Source organism: Herpailurus yagouaroundi, unplaced genomic scaffold (assembly GCF_014898765.1).
Source record: "Herpailurus yagouaroundi ecotype Mexico unplaced genomic scaffold, PumYag 67659, whole genome shotgun sequence".
NCBI classification, from domain to species: domain Eukaryota; kingdom Metazoa; phylum Chordata; class Mammalia; order Carnivora; family Felidae; genus Herpailurus; species Herpailurus yagouaroundi.
Genome location: NW_024420459.1, coordinates 34434 through 52058, shown reverse-complemented (window position 1 = coordinate 52058; position 17625 = coordinate 34434).

Sequence of the window (17625 nt, the reverse complement as noted above, 5' to 3'; positions counted from 1 at the left end):
CCACATCCTCCCCCTCATCTGTAGCATACACACATAGCCGGGTTTTGCAGGGTAGAGAACATCCGTTACCTGTTGCCTTGTGATACTGTCCCATAGGTAACACACACCAATGAGTACTTGTGACATCAAATCAAGAAATATGTGAAATCTTGGACACAGACATCCTAGTTAGAACACTGTGTGGATGTGTCTGATTAAATTTCTGAACATTTCAGAAAGGTAAGGGCAAAATATCTACCTACTATGAAGGGCAAAAACCAGTACCCATCTCAGCAGGGCTAAGAAGATTAAATGAGAGATGTATTGTTCAGGCCTTACACAGGATAAGCTTTCAATAAATAGTCAGGATATGTCATTCATTCATTCATTCATTCATTCAGAATCATGACCTGAGCCAAAATCAAGAGTCAGACACTTAACTGCCTGAGCCACCCAGGTGCCCCGGGATACTGTCTTTTAATTCTTTGCTGTTTAATTATAAAAAACATTTCAGTTGTTGATTTTCCTCTAAATATGGTTTTAGTCCTAGTCACATTCTATAGTTTTATATATAATGTCTGCATTAGGATTTTCTAGAGAAACAACCAATTATATATATATATATAAAGAAAGAGAGAGAGAGATTATAGGAATTGGCTCATGCAGTTATGAAGATTGGGAACCCCCGTAATCTATCTGCCAGCTGGAGAGGCAGGAAGGCTGGTGGTGTAATTCAGCCCGGGTTGGAACACGTAAGAACCAGGGGAGCCGATGGTGTAACTCCCAGTCCTAAGTGGAAGGCCTGGGAACCGGGGGGTTGCAGGTGTAAGTCCCAGAGTCTGAGAATCGGAGAAGCAGAAGCTTTTAATGGTCAAGAGCAAGAAAAGATGGACATCCTAGCTCAAGAACAGAGCAAGGGAATTCCCTCTTCTTCCCCTGTTTGTTCTATTCAGGCGCTCAAGATTGGGTGCTTGTCCATGCACTTGGTGAGTGCAGAACGCTTTGCTCAGTCACTGTGTCAAATGTGGATCTCTTCTGGTAACACCCTCACGGACAGGCCCAGAAGTGATGTTTTGCCAGCTATCCAGGCATCCCTTAGTCCAGTCAAGTTGACCTGTTGAATGAATCATCCCATTGTTACGACTGATGATTTCAAAATTATTTGTTACTACAGTTTTCGTTACCATTCCCCTTGATCCAAAGCTATACGATACTGCAGTGTTCCTTTTAACTTTTGGTTTTGCCCCATTGAGACTAGAAAATGAGGTTCATCCTATTTCTGCTTTTTTTTTTTAATTTTTTTTTCAACGTTTATTTATTTTTGGGGCAGAGAGAGACAGAGCATGAATGGGGGAGGGGCAGAGAGAGAGGGAGACACAGAATCGGAAACAGGCTCCAGGCTCTGAGCCATCAGCCCAGAGCCCCACGCGGGGCTCGAACTCACGGACCACGAGATCGTGACCTGGCTGAAGTCAGACGCTTAACGACTGTGCCACCCAGGCGCCCCGACATAGATACTTTTTGATTGTTGAACCAGACTTGCATGCTTGCAATAAATCCCAGCGGTTGTGGTGTGTAATATTCCGTCATATGGGTGTCACTGCTTGCGTTCATCTGTTCACGAGTTGCTAGACACAGGGGCTGCCTCCACCTCTTGGCCGTGGTGAGTAACACTACGGTGGACATTCAGGTACCTACTTGGACCCACGTTCCCGTGTCTGTTGGGCGTATCCCTCGGCGTGGAGTTGCTGGCTCAGATGGTAACCGTGTTTAATGCTCGAAGAGACGCCAGCCTGTTTTCCAAAGTGGCTGTACCTTCTTATGTTCCCACCAGCAGGGTTCGAAGGCTCCAGGTTCTCTGTTTCCCCAGGTTTTATTTTTTTTATTTTTTATTTTTTTTTTTAATTTTTTTTTTCAACGTTTTATTTATTTTTGGGACAGAGAGAGACAGAGCATGAACGGGGGAGGGGCAGAGAGAGAGGGAGACACAGAATCGGAAACAGGCTCCAGGCTCTGAGCCATCAGCCCAGAGCCCGACGCAGGGCTCGAACTCACGGACCGCGAGATCGTGACCTGGCTGAAGTCGGACGCTTAACCGACTGCGCCACCCAGGCGCCCCCTATTTCTGCTTTTAAAGTTCATTTTAGACTTTTAAAAAATTTAAGCTTCTGTTTGATAAAATTTGGGAGGTATCCCAAAGCCCTAGACAATAAGGATCCTGGATGTAAGGCACACATTTAGAATACAGTCTCAGACCCCTCCATTACTTTAATGTCTTTAGGGGCGTCTTGGTGTTTGTGAAGGGAGCAGTGACACACAGAGAAGAGATTGGTTTCCTCCTCATTCTGCCTCCCTTCATTTTTGCACTCCTTGCTCCCTCGGTAAGAAGTGTTTTTGGGAATACGTTCTGGATGTTATATAGCAGTTGTTAATAGCTGCCCAGCTGTCAAGGCCGGCAGTACAAGCAGGAGGCCAAACGACCTAGGAGAGACCTAGAGTCTCCACACCCAGCCGAGGATCCGAGCATTCCGTAGTGGTCTATCCCCCGGAAAGCAGAGAGCCTGCACTGGATGCCTTGAGGTGTTTGCGACTGTGGCCCTGCTGAATCAGCGGGGATCGCTTCAGAGTGTGCCGACGAGGCTACCCAGGTTCAAGTCCAGGCAATCGGGACACACAGGTGAATCAGCCCCTAGTGGCTCACTGGCAGGTTGTGAAGCCTGCTGTCATTTCTAGCCTAGGGATATGGGCTGAATAATCTCGTCCATAACCGAAGCTCACACTTAAGCCCTGGGCAGCCCCGGCTTCTTTTCTAGTCCCTCTGTAACAGATGTGGAGCACATGTGCAGACAGCTCACCTCCTAGCCTCTCCTTAGCATTAATCAGTGTACTCCGCCCCTTCCTTCCCCCCCACTCCCCCTCGCCTGCCCCGAGTTCTGGAATTTTAACTACTGGGACTGAAGGGTGGTCGTAGATTCTTTTCTCACCGGTGTGATGATGGATAAGTTATTCTCTATTCAGCTTTTCCATCTGGGTTTGCCAGACAGGGCTTCTCAGAGGTCTAGCAAGGCCTAAGTTCACATTTTTTGAGGACCCAAAGATAACGAAAATACTCATCTTTCCTCTGGGTGAGCGGAACCCATCACAATCCCTGATACACATGAAACACTGATTTTCAACACCGAAATTGTATCTGCAAGGATTACCTGGAAACCCGATTCATATATTAGAAAACCAGTTTACGTTCAAAAGGTACAGAACTACTGAGTCACTGAAGAATTTCTCGAGATTTTTATTCGAAACGAACAATATGAGGAGTTTGTGTTGAATGTACACAGTCACCGCGGCGCTCAGAATTTCCTTTCAACAGGGCCATGGCGGAGTCCATCCGTGACCCTCACTCTCCTGGACACTCCTACCACTGTCCTCACCTTTCAACGTGGCTTGCATTTTGAAGTGCTACATGCCCTGGAAGAAAGTCCAGGATGAATAATACTCTGTACCTCATTCCAGGCTTTTCCATATTCCTTAAACTACTCCCCTTGTCCTACTGTTCTCTTCGTTTTCCCAAAGCCCCCGCTCTGACTCCCACCTAAACTGACCCAGACCTCAAGCGTCTAGAGAAGACAAAACAGTGAAATAGAGAAACCTAACCACCCCTCTGAATACGACTTCCACCTTATCCTTCAACCACTCCAGCTGCCAAAGAACTACAAGAAGTTGAATAAATCTCTCTGGTGTGTCCACGACACCTTCCATGCGAGTGGTAAGTCCAAACCAGGATGCTCCTTCTATCCACCTCAATCTTCAAGTTCCATTCTGATCTCCTTGATGCGCTGAGTTCTGGCAATAGTGTCTCCAAACTTTGGAATCTGGTTTTTTCCCCTTAGAGGGCGTGTCTTAACTTTCTCATGCCCCTACAGTCTGATTTACCTTTTCAAAGTCCCCTGGGATTAAAAACATCAACGAGTTGTTGGATTAATACAGCCGTACCAAGACCTTACCCCATACACAAGGGAGGGGTCACCCCTATTGGTAAAGGTGGGACTGAGTACAAGTGATTTGCTCATAGTAAAGGTGCATGTTGCTACAGGATTTCGTTTTTGAACATCTTTAGTATGGAGAAGTGGGTTTGTCCTCAAGAAAACGGCTCTCTCCTTTTTTCTCTGCTAAAAGCCGTTGGCTGTCGGTAGTCTGAACCCATTTGCCATTTTGGTTTTCTCACAGGGGCACTTCCGTTGCCTCAAAGGGGTGTTGCTTACCAGAACTTTATCTCTGAAGCCTCGGGGAGCCCTCTGCATTTCACTTTACAAAAGTCATTCAGGTTTCCCTTTCTTCTCTGTACCTGATAATGTGATGACCAAGTTCCCTCAAGGAGTAAACGATCCATGGTTTCAAGTGGGCTTGTAGCATTTGAGTGTCTTACTTTTGATTTGAAACCACATCACATAAACTTGTACAGAGGTAGTCTGCTTCTTGGTCATGGCCTAAGGAGTGGTTCCTGGGATAAGTATACTTGATTGGATCTCTATGTGATTCAGGGACTTAGTAATTCTCCCGATATCAAGCATATGCCGTTTGGAGCCTCTTCCTTGAGGCAGCGTGCAGGTATATGCCTTCTTAGGCATTCAGGAATAGTAGGGTCAGGCTGCCAGCCTGGACACCTGGGCACCCAGTGTTGTCTACAGGTGCCCATTAGAATTCTAGCCTGGAAAGGGTAAGTTTCACTATAAGACGTGGCACGAAGCAGACCTGGGAATAAGTTTACGTTCAAAGTGAGATAAGGGGCGCCTGGGTGGCTCAGTCGGTTAAGCGACCGACTTCAGCTCAGGTCATGCTCTAGCGGTCTGTGAGTTGCAGCCCCGCATTGGGCTCCGTGCTCACAGCTCAGAGCCCGGAGCCTGCTTCCGATTCTGTGTCTCCCTCTCTCTCTCTGCCCCTCCCCCTCTCGTGCTCTGCCTCTACCTGTCCTAAATAAACAAACATTTTTTTTTTTTTTTAAAGGACGGCTACCAGTCTCGGTTGGTGTGGAGGTGGGGGGGGGAGAAGTGCGCCTGCGCCTTAGAGCTGACTTGGGGGCCTGAGCACCCTTCCCAAGGGGCAGTGGGCTCTCATCTCTACCTCCTCTGTTTACACTCAGTGACCAGGTCCTTTACAGAAATCACATCGCACTGGATAATTGAGGAATGAAACGGGGAAGGAGCAAAGCATTGATTGCAAACGGCTTAGTAGTGGGCAAAGGTGGCAGGATAAATTCTATTAAAACAAGTGATCGTGGAAATCATTGACTCTCAGTGGGATGGAACATTCTGTGGAACCGATTCTGGTGGCAGAGAATGAATCTGCTCATATGCAGATTCAGACTGGTCAAAATTCAAGCCCTGCCTCAGCTCGCATTTCTGTAGCAGGATCAGGCACCGGACACGGCTCCTAGGCTATAAGTCTAGTGTGCAGTTACCTTCAGGCCCAACTGTGTGTGAGCAGGGAGCAAGTGAGACACCACAGCATTGCATGCATGCACAGTCTGATGTGGTACATTCCTGGCTGTACGTCTTCTCTGGTTACATGGCCGCATCCCGGGTTTGACGTTAAATTATTCCGTTTAAAAACGCATCATGAATGCCTGCTACGTATATCATAAAATGAAGTGTGAATGTTACGCTGAGAACTTCATACTGAGAGCTGTCATACGCTTTTGAAAAGTAAAAAGTTTTATCACTGAATACAGAACAAAGTTTGCGGCAAAAAGAAACAAGGGACAGTTTTTTCTATTTGTATGTATTTTTAATATCAAAGTATAATTGACATAGAATGTTATATTAGTTTCAGGTGTACAACATAGTCAACAATTCTATACAATATTCAGTGCTCACCGTAAGTGTAGTCCCCGAACAACGTTATATTACAATATACTATTGACTATATTCTTTATGCTGTACTTTTCATCTACATGACTTATTTTTTTTATAACTGTACATTTGTATCTCTTATTCCCTGTCATCTATTTTGCCCATCTTCCCATCTTCCATTCTTCTGGAAACCACCAGTTTATTCTCTGTATTTAAGAGTCTGTTTTTGTTTGTTTGTTCAGTTTAGATCCCATATGTAAGTGCAAATCATGTGATATTTTGTCTAAAAATCATATGGTATTTTGTCTTTGTCTGACTTATTTCACTTAGCAGAATTCCCTATAGGCTCATCCATGTTGTCACAAATGGCAAGATAGCATTCTTTTTTATGGCTGGGTAATAGTCCAGTGTGTGTGTGTGTGTGTGTGTGTGTGTGTGTGAGAGAGAGAGAGAGAGAGAGAGAGAGAGAGAGACGGAGAGAGACAGAGAGAGAGAGAGAGAGAGAGAGAGATCTTTATCCATTCATCTGTTGGTGGACACTTGGGCTGCTTCCATAACTTGGCTATTGTAGACAATGCTGCATTAAACATAGGGGTGCATATATCTTTTCGAATTAGTGTTTTTGTTTTCTTTGGATAAATAACCAGTAGTGGAATTACTGAATCATGTGCTATTTCTATGTTTAATGTTTTTGAGGAACCTCCACACTGTTTTCCACAGTGGCTGTATCAATTTACGTTCCCACCGATAGCGTACCAGGGTTTTCTGTTCTCCACATCCTCGCCAACACTTGTTATTTCTTGTCTTTTTGATACTAGCCATTCTGACTGGTGGGAGATGAAATCTCATCATGGTTTTTATTTACACTTCCCTGATGATTAGTGATGCTGAGCATCTTTTCACGTGTCTACATACAGCCATCTGTATGTCTTCTTTGGGAAAATGTCTGTTTAAGCCTCCTGCCCATGTTTTAATCAGACTGGGTTTTTGGTGTTGAGTTGTATAAGTTCTGTATATTTTTAGATATTAGCTCCTCATCAGATATATCATTTGCAAATATCTTCTCCCATTTAGTATGTTGCCTTGTTGTTTTGTTGATGGTTTCCTTTGCCGTGCAGAAGCTTTTTATTTTGGTGTAGTCCCAGTAGTTTATGTTTGCTTTTGTTTCCCTTGCCCAAGGAGACAGATCCATAAATATATTGCTAAGGCTGATGTCCCAGAAGTAACTGCCTATGTTTTCTCTTAGGAGTTTTATGGTTTCAGGTCTCACATTTAGGTATTTAATCCATTTTGAGTTTATTCTCATGTATGATGTAAGAAAATAGTCTGTTTATATGTTTATATTCATCTCCTGGAAAAGTTTAAAACATGTTTTTATTTTTTATGATGCATGCAAACACAATAAAACGCAAATGTTTGTGTTTGTGTTTTATTTGTGTTGGGTTTTGTTACCAGCAATTACATATCATACTTACTAACCTACTATGAGTATGTTTGTTTTCTAAATATATATATATATATTTATGTTTTTGTTTATGTTATATTTTATTATATATTTTCATATGTTGTTTTTAACTCCCAACAAACAAGAGTCCCGGGCCACATGGCTTTCCAGACGAATCCTACCAAACATTTAAAGAAGAGTAAACACCTATTCTTTTGAAGCTGTTCCAAAAAATAGAATGGGAGGGAAAACTTCCAAACTCATTCTACAAGGCCAGCATTACCTTGATTCCAAAACCAGACAAAGACCCCACTAAAAAGGAGAACTATAGACCAATTTCCCTGATGAACACGGATGCAAAAATTCTCAACAAGATACAGCAAACCAGATCCAACAATACATTAAGAGAATTATTCACCACGATCAAGTGGGATTTATACCTGGGATGCAGGGCTGGTTCAATATGTGAAGTCAATCAATGTGATACATCACATTAATAAATGAAAGGATAAGAACCACATAATCCTCTCAATAGATGCAGAGAAAGCATTTGACAAAATACAGCATCCTTTCTTGATTAAAAACCCTTAAGAAAGTAGGGATGGAAGAAACACACCTCAACATCATAAAAGCCATATATGAAAGACCCATGGCTAATATCATCCTCAATGGGGAAAACCTGGGAGCTTTCCCCCCCTAAGGTCAGGAACATGACAAGGATGTCCACCCTCACCACTGTTGTTTCACATAGTGTTGAAAGTCCTGGCTTCAGCAATCAGACAACAAAAAGAAGTAAAAGGCATCCACATCGGCAAGGAAGAAGTCAAACTTTCACTCTTTGCAGATAACATGATACACTATGTGGAAAACCCAAAAGACTCCACAAAAAAACTGCTAGAACTGATACATGAATTCAGCAAAGTTGCAGGATATAAAATCAATGTACAGAAATCAGTTGCATTTCTATACACTAATAATGAAGCAGAAGAAAGAGAAATCAAGGAGTCTATCCCATTTACAATTGCACCAAAAAAAAACGTAGAATGCCTAGGAATAAACCTAACCAAAGAGGTGACAAATATATACACTGAAAATTATAGAAAGTTTATGAAAGAAAGTGAAGAAGACACACAAAATAAATGGAAAAACATTCCATGCTCATGGATTGAAAGAATGAATATTTAAAATGTTGATACTACCCAAAGCAATCTACATATTCAATGCAATCCCTATGAAAATAACACTAGCATTCTTCACAGAGCAAGAACAAACAATTCTAAAATTTGTATGGAACAAGTAAAGACCTTGAATAGCCAAGGTAATGTTGAAAAAGAAAACCAAAGCTGGATGCATCACAATTCTGGACTTCAAGCTGTATTACAAAGCTCTAATCATCAAGACAATATGGTACTGACACAAAGCAGAAACATAGATCAATGGAACTGAACAGAGAACTCAGAAATGGACCTACCAACGTATGACCAACTAATCTTCGACAAAACAGGAAAGAGTATCCAATGGGAAAAAAGACAGTCTCTTCAGCAAATGGTAGTGGGAAAAGTGGACAGCAACATGCAGAAGAATGAACCTGGACCACTTTCTTACACCATACACAGAAATAAACTCAAAATGGACAAAGGATTTAAATGTAAGACGGGAGGCCATCAAAATCCCAGAGGAGAAAACAGGCAACAACCTCTTTGACCTCAGCTGCAGCAACTTCTTGACATGTCTTTGGAGGCAAGGGAAACAAAAGCAAAAATGAACTTTTGGGACCTCATCAACATGAAAAGCTTCTGCACAGTGAAGGAAACAATCAGCAAAACTAAAAGGCAACCGGCAGAATGGGAGAAGATATTTGCAAATGACATATTCAATAAAGGGTTAGTATCCAAAATCTATACAGAACTTACCAAACTCAACACCCAAAGAACAAATAATCCCGTGAAGAAATGGGCAGAAGACATGAATAGACACTTTTCCAAAGAAGACCTCCAGATGGCTAACAGACACATGAAAAGATGCTCAACGTCACTTATCGTCAGGGAAATACAAATCAAAACCACATTGAGATACCTCCTCAACCTGTCAGAATGGCTAACATTAACAACTCAGGCAACCACAGATGTTGGTGAGGATGCAGAGAAAGGGGAAACCTTTGGCATTGTTGGTGGGAATGCAAGCTGGTGCAGCCACTCCAGAAAACAGTATGGAGGTTCCTCAAAAAATTAAAAATAGAACTACCCTATGATTCAGCAATTGCACTATTAGGTATTTATGCAAAGGATATAAAAATGCTGATTCGAAGGGGGACATGCATCCCAATGTTTATAGCAGCACTATCCACAGTAGTCAAAGCATGGAAAGAGCCCAAATGTCCATCGACTGATGAATGGATAAAGAAGATGTGGCATACATATACAATGGAATATCACTCGGTGATCAAAAAGAATGAAATCTTGGCATTTCCAACAATGTCGATGGAACTGGACTGTATTATGCTAACTGAGCAAAGTAAGTCAGTCAGAGAAAATATCAGATGATTCCAGTCATATGTGGAATTTAAGAAACAAACAGGTGAACATAGAGGAAGTGAAGCAAAAAACAGAGAGACAAACCATAAGAGACTTTTAAATGCAGACAACAAACTGAGGGTTGCTGGTGAGGTGTTGGGTGGGGTGATGGGCTACATGGGCGACGGGCATTAAGGAGGGCACTTGTTGGGGTGAGCACTGGGTGTTCTATGTAAGTGATGAATCACTAAATTCTATTCCTGAAATCATTATTACACTATGTGTGTTAACTAACTCAGATTTAAATTAAAAAATTTTAAAGTTAAAAAACATTTTTTTAAGATTTTGTTTTTAAATAATCTCTACACCCAATGTAGCATTTGAACTTACAACCCTGACATCAAGAGCTGCATGCTCTATCAACTGAGCCAGCCAGGCACCCCTGCTTTCTAGATGTATTTTAAATGTAATTCTGTTTTCACTGAGTTGATTTGTGCTAAAAGAGAATGGAAAAATTTGTTTTTTTTTTAAGTTTATTTTTTATTTTGAGAGAGCAAGAGAGAGAGAGCAGAGGAAGGGCAGACAGAAAGGGAGAGAGAATCCCAAGCAGATTCCATGTTGCCAGTGCAGAGCCTGATGTGGGGCTGGAACTCATGAACTGTGAGATCATGACCTGAGCCAAAACCAAATGTCGGATGCTTAACGGACTGAGCCACCCAGGCGCACTGGAAAATTTTATTTTTATTAAAAAAAATTTTTTTTTAACGTTTATTTATTTTTGAGAGACAGAGAGAGACAGAGAACAAGCAGGGGAGGAACAGAGAAACTGTCAGCGCAGAGCCCGATGCGGGGCTCGAACCCACGAACCTTGAGATCATGACCTGAGTCGAAGTCAGGTGCTTAACCGACTGAGCCACCCAGGTGCCCTGGAAAATTTTATTTTTAAACTATAACAATTCAGGAGATTGTTTTATTTTAAATGTTTAGCACCAAACAAATGCATCCACATTTACTTTTTAAAATGACTTCCATAAGTATGTTAATGTTCAGAGCAAGACAGCAAGTATAGATGGCATTTGAAATAAGGTGAGGGTTCAGTGTTTGATACCAGGCTCAGAGACCTGACTGGTGGACTAGTCAGAAGGTGCAGCATTACTTCTGCAGGTGACCACTGGAGTGAAATTAAGATTCAGGTTGAAAGCAGAAGCATGAGGATGACCGTTTGTTCATTGTACTACAAAAGCAGGCAACCCTCACTGGGGAAAGGTTATGGTTCAGTACGAGACACCAAGTTCAGTACGATGAGTGCTGAAATAAGGCTGTCCTCGGTGTGAAGAACAACCCTGAAGGTGTCTGCAGGAAGGAAGTTAAGGTTCACCGGGCAGCTTAAGCAATTAGATGGCCTCTCAGAAAAGGATGGTTTCAGTTTAACACGAGGATGATGACAAATGCCACAGTGAGTTTGTTCCTCAGTGTGAGACGAAGAGCATCCAAGCTGACTGGTGGGTGAGGTTGGGTTTGGTGTGCAACAACAAGAAAGAAGATCACTGGGGGAATAAAGTTTAGTGTGACACAACAACCATGAACTTGACGGCTGGAGTGAGGCAAAGGCTTTGAGTGTGACCCCAAGCTGGAAGGTCACTGCAGGCATAGGATAACATTCAGTGTGACACAGCAACCAAGAAAATGGCTGAGAGATTATGATTAAGGATCAGAGTGCGACAATAGTGTGAAGAGTGGCGACTGGAAGAAGGTTAATGTTCCGCGTGAGTTGGTGACTGTAGAGACGACCCCTGAATTAAGGTGATTCCAAGTGCGCAACAAAAAGCTGGGATGAGAGGCCCAGGTTTCCAGTTATGGGATGAATGTTATATGCATGGAAGGGACAGCATAGGGAACGTAGTCAGTGATATTGTAATAGCGCTTCATGGGGACAGATGGGAGCTACACTTGCGGTGAGCGCAGCGGGATGTATAGACTTGTCCAATCATTATGTTGTACACCTGAAACTAATGTAACATTGTATGTCAACTAGACTTCAATTAAAAATAAAGAGAGATAGAGTTCTTGGCGTGCCTGGGTGGCTCAGTCAGCTAAACGTCTGACTCTTGGTTTTGGTTCAGGTCATGAGGTCAGGCCCCTCGTCTGGCTCCTCGCTATCGGCTTGGGAGCCTGCTTAGGATTCTCACTCTCCTCTCTCTCTGCCCACATGCTCACTTGCATGCGCGCTCTTGCTCTCAAAGTAAGTAAGTAACCATTAAAAAAAAAAAGAGTCCTGGAACTAGAAAAAATAATTCGAGTAATACATAAGCTATGCTTAAAATGAATACAAAGCTAGGAATTGGGTGTTGGAATAAAGTTACAGTCAATGTGAGGAATGAGCATGCTGATTTGATTACTGCTGGAATGAAGGTTCAGCATGATGCTCAGGCATGTTGACGACAGTTATAACAGAAGGTCAGAACGAGATGAGAAACCTGAAATATGATTAGTGCTCCACATGTGGCAATTTGTCTGAAGACATCTGCTGGAATAAGGGCAAGGTTCAGTGTGCAACAATAAACAAGTGGGTGAATTACCAAAGTGTTTAAGCTTCAGTGTGAGGCAACAAGCATAAAATCTTGCTGGAAAAACATTAGGGTTCAGTCTAAGAAAACAAATGTGAAGATCCTCTGGAGTAAGGACATGTTTGGTGTGAGACTACAGTTACGAAAAGGACCACTGTAAGACGGATAAGGTTGATTGTGAGGCATCAAACATGAAGCTGACCCCCCTCCCCCTCCACCATCAGGCTGTTGTTCAGTGGGAGTCCACAGACCTGAAGATGACCACTGGGGTAGGTGTCATAAGATTGAACAGTGTCAGGGTCATGATTGCTTGAATAAGATTATGCTTGAGTGAGGGACAACAAGTGTAGTGGTGGCCATAGGAATTGGATTAAAGATCCTTATGAGACAACCAATACGATGGGGACTGCTGGAACAAGGTGAAGATTCACTATGATACAAGGTTCTCCGCCAGTACTCTTCTTGCTTGTGTTGGCTTGGTGATATCAAGCATTCAGTGGATCGCTGGAGTAAAGTGAATAAACAGTCTGCAACAAAAGCATCAAGAGGACACTGGAATACCTTTGAGGTTCAGTGAGTGTCAACCAGGATGAAGATGAGAGCCGAGGTACAGTTAGGGTTCACCAAGCCAACACAAGCAGGAAGAGTACTGGTGGAGAACGGCTGGAGTTCAGTGTGATCCAACAACCGTTAACGTCACCGGAATGAGGTTTGATTTAAGGTGTGTCCACAATCTGGAATATTACTGATGGACTAGGTCAAGATTCAGTATGGCACAACTACCAAGAAGATGTCTTTGAATGAGGACGACATGCAGGTGAGACAATCAGCCTGAAGATGGAGAGGCCCACTGGAGTTGAATCAGCATTGTGTCAGATAATAACTAGGTGAATGACCACCAGATTAAGCTGAAGTTGTATGCATGACCACAGCACGATGATGAAGGCTGAAGTAAGGCAATTGTTCAGTGTGAGACATTAGGTGTGAAGACAGCTACTTCAAAGATTGTTTCAGGGTGAGGCAACCACATAGTGTTGACTCCTGAATAAGACTCCTAAATAATAAACTTCGGTGGGAAATAGCAAACATGATGAGAAAGGCAGCAATAAGGTGAAGGTTTGATGCAACACGAGAGGCACGATGATGGCTGCTGGGATAATTTTAAGGTGCCACGTTAGACTATGGGCAACGAAATGGCCCCGAGAGAAGCTAAAGTTTCGGTGTGTGAACGACTAGCATGAAGATGGTGACAGAAACAAGGTGTAGCGTCAGCTACGATGATGAATGCTGGAATAATCAATCTCTTCTGTGAAAATGGAGGTGAGAGTAGTTATTTATCCCATAGGGTTTTTGAGAAGATGGAGACAGATGAAATGCTGGGCACAGTTCTTGGTCCTGGGCAGGCTTTACGTCATTGGGAGCTCTGGCTGTGTGCTCATTACCATCTCCCCCACAACCAGCAACAATGACTTGGTCATTTCCAACAAGTCAGTGCCTCTTCCAAAAGGACTGTTGCTGCTTGGGTACCTGTATCGGCTGGTTTAATGGGAATGCTTTTTCTTTCAGGAAAGAATACACACAGCTACATTTTTTCTCATGGCGAATGTCTCCCATCTGTGGTTGGAACCGAGGCTCCAAAAAAACAACCTAGTCACTAGGACAACTGAGGATGGCACTTGAGGGTCAAGGACAGGCCTGAAATTTCCAGCAGGGGGCAGAGGGAAGGAGTACCTTTCCCCATCCAGATATATATATTTTAAGTTTATTTATTTTGAGAAAGACAGAGACAACACGAGTAGGGGAGAGGCAGAGAGAGACAGAGGGAGAGAGAGAATCCCAAGCAGGCTCCGTGCTGCCAGCACAGAACCCAACGCGGGGCTCAATCTCACAAACCGGGAGATCATGACCCGAGGGAAAATCAAGAGTCAGATGCTTAACTGACCCACCCAGGTGCCCCCCACCTATAATTTTTTTTTTTTTTAAATAGGGCTTCTCTTCTGTTGTTGGCACAGATCCTCACTTCACAAAGACCCTGAGAGAGGAAGCCACTTAGCCTCCAAGGGGGAAGTAGTGAAAAGAAGAAATTGGGTTTGTTGGGTCAATTGTTTGTTCGGTTGGTTGTTTATATTATTTTTTAAGTAGGCTCCACAACCGACATGGGGCTCAAACTCATGAGCCCGAGATTAAGAGTCCCAGGCTCCATGACTGGGCTAGCCAGGTGCCCCATAGAGAGTACATTTAGAGAAGGGATGAAGCTGCCTTCTGAATGGGAGGCTACACAGGTTCCTTTGTGTACTAAGAACAGTCCTGTTCTCCCTCTGCTCCTTTCCCATCATACTTCAGCTGGCATCTCTTAACTCTGCCCCCTCCGGTGAATGCCTTGCCCAGACATCAATTACTGCATCATCAGATGGAGAAGGGTCCAAGCAAAGTCTGACTCTGTGAGGCAACCTCTAGCAGAAGCTCATAGGTCTGCTCTTTGGAAATCTGCCAGTAACTAGGGTCTTCTGTGCCACTTACTGTAACAGTGTGGTAGAGACACCCAGACTTTCTGCCCAGTCTAGCTAGGGAGTTAGGGAAGCTTAACTACAAATTCACTAAAATGCTACCAGTATAATTCTAGGTAGGCGGATTTTCAGTGATCTTAAATCTGACTGTACACTTCTGAAGTCTCTAGACCTTTTACATTAGCACATATCACATCTATTGTTTGAACAGTCATTTCGAATAGAACAGATATTTAGCATATCCAGCCTTTTTATATGTTGTGCTTTTTCATCAATTACTAGCAAAAGTGCCTCCTCCAGAGGTAGTCCACAGGGTTTAAGTCAATGGCCTTGCCTTAAAGTTCCAATGACAATTCATTCTCTTTTCAATAAGGACAATAACAAGGAGAAAGAAAACACTTTGTCTGATGTGGAATACATCACTCCTAATTTATAGCAAATTTTTTGTCCCGCCTAGAAGTCAACTCAAGAATGATCCAAGGAGCCAGACTTCATAAATTTGGAGGAGAGTAACCTTCCCCTTCCTTGGGTGAGTACTTTTCCACGTTTGGAGATTACCACCAATTAGAGTCACCCTTCTTGGACTCCTTTGCCCTTTTTAAACGCCTCTTCTCAGTGAGGTTGCTCATTAAACCAAATAACTCACAGATGTCTTCCCCCAGCCTACAATAAAGGCATTCAAGATGACAGGGTTTCTAAGGTAAGAGAAGTTTTATAGATATAGTTCACCTTCACAACTTTCTTGGTCGAGCAAATAAGCAACATTTTGGTCAAGAGCAGATTATAAATCTGGGTAATGACTGGCCCTTGGTCACCATCAAATCACCTGGTAAAAGAACTTGAGTGCCATGGCTCAAATTAACGGTTTGGGGTTACACTTTTTCTAAACATGTAAGGCCTCAGCATGTCACAGATAGAAAATAACAATGATCCCCACGTTCCTAGATTTTTACATTATTTAATAAATTATGGTGAATGTTGGAATGTCAATGTGCTCTACACAAGCGAGGTTGGGTGTTTGGTTTCTAACCAAATAGAAATTTAGGGGTTTGAATCTTAGGTGTGGGGCTGGCCTCATGAATGTACATCCTGTGCATTCAAACAAAGCCCGGGTTTGGTCTGAACCTTTGCTATTGTTATCTTGAAATTCTTAATAGGTTTTGAATGAGAGACTTATCTTCATTTTGCACTGAAGCCCCGCAAATTATGTAGCTTTTCCTGACATCAGATGCATGATACCACCCTGGTGATCAAACCTGTGCATATAGAAAAAGAGAATAACCAGAGATGTCTGTGGAGAATGAAGGTCAAAGTCTCTTTGAGTGGAGTGCCTGGGTGGCTCAGTTGGTTAAGCGTCCGACTTTGACTCAGGTCACGATCCCATGGTTCGTGACTTCGAGCCCTGGGTCAGACTCTCTGCACTGACAGCTCAGACCTGGAACCTGCTTCGGATTCAGTGTTTCCCTCCCTCTCTCTCTCTCTCTCTCTCTCTGCCCCTCCCCTGCTTACACTGTGTTTCTCTCTCTCTCTCAAAAATAAACTTAAGAAAAATTTTTTCAAAAAAGTCTCTTTGAGAACATTTTCTAATAGTTCATATTTGTATTTGGTCATCTCCACCCCCCCACCCCTCAGTCTCTAATTGTCAAGTCTTCGCCTGATCTTCAATGATTTAATCACTGCCCAGAAAAGAAGTGACCTTATACAAGAAAAGACAGGGCACAAAGCTTTCTGCCACTGTCAACTGTCAGGCACGGTCAGCATGCACAATATTCACATCCCGGACAGTCCTCACAGGCGCTGGGTACTGAGCCACGTCAGCCTCCACATAACCAAGTTCACCAGGGCAGAACATGGCTCAGAGCAAGGAAAAGCCGGGGGTCCTGGGCCACCTCTTGTTTCACAGTAAGATTACAGAGTAAGATTACAGAAGTGTGGTTTCCAAAGAGAAGCCCATTTAATCCCTGAGGAAACTTGGTGCCCTTGGGAAAAAAAGACGAACAAAGGAAATGATGATCAAGTCTGAAGAGCTTGGACGAGGAGGAGTGGGGGTGGGAGGTAGGGAGCGGGAAGATGGCTGGCTAGGAAGAAATGCTAAACCAAGGGTCGGGACATTCTGCCCCGAAATGTGGATTAAGGATATGGGCTGCTAATCCCTTGACTATCTCCTGCATGCTGGGCACTTTACAAAGATAATCTCTCTTGATCCTTGCAACATTCCTCAGAGCAAAGCATGATTCCCATTTTATGGCTGAGGAAACCCAGGCTTGAAGCTGAAGTTTTGTGGGAATGAGCCAAGGGGTTCCCAGACTCCAATACTGGAGGCCTGTAAGACACGCTTTGTGGTGCCAGCAATGTCTGCAAAGCAAGAAAATGGACCGTGTATCAAAGGTGAAGAATGCAGAGTAACACTGATGTATTTGTGACTTTGTTGGCCTATGCCTCCAAGACCCTTACCACATGCCTACTCTACCGTGGCAGGAAAAGACTGGCAGACCACCCTCCCTGCTCTCCACTTGGTCCATGGGTCTCATCTTTTCCCTTTTTCCTGCATGGAAACACCAAGTCGATATGTCTGTAACAGCAGCACACACAGTGGACATAGGAACACAAATGAAGACTGGGAAAAATGTCACCGCATAGCACAAACACAGAGAAGGGGTTTCAACACCATCTTTAATGAGGGCACACGGGACAGGAGAGAGGGGCTGCCCTCTGCCCAGCACCCCTCACCTCCTCCTACATAGGGAGGCACTTACTTGTCTGGCTGGT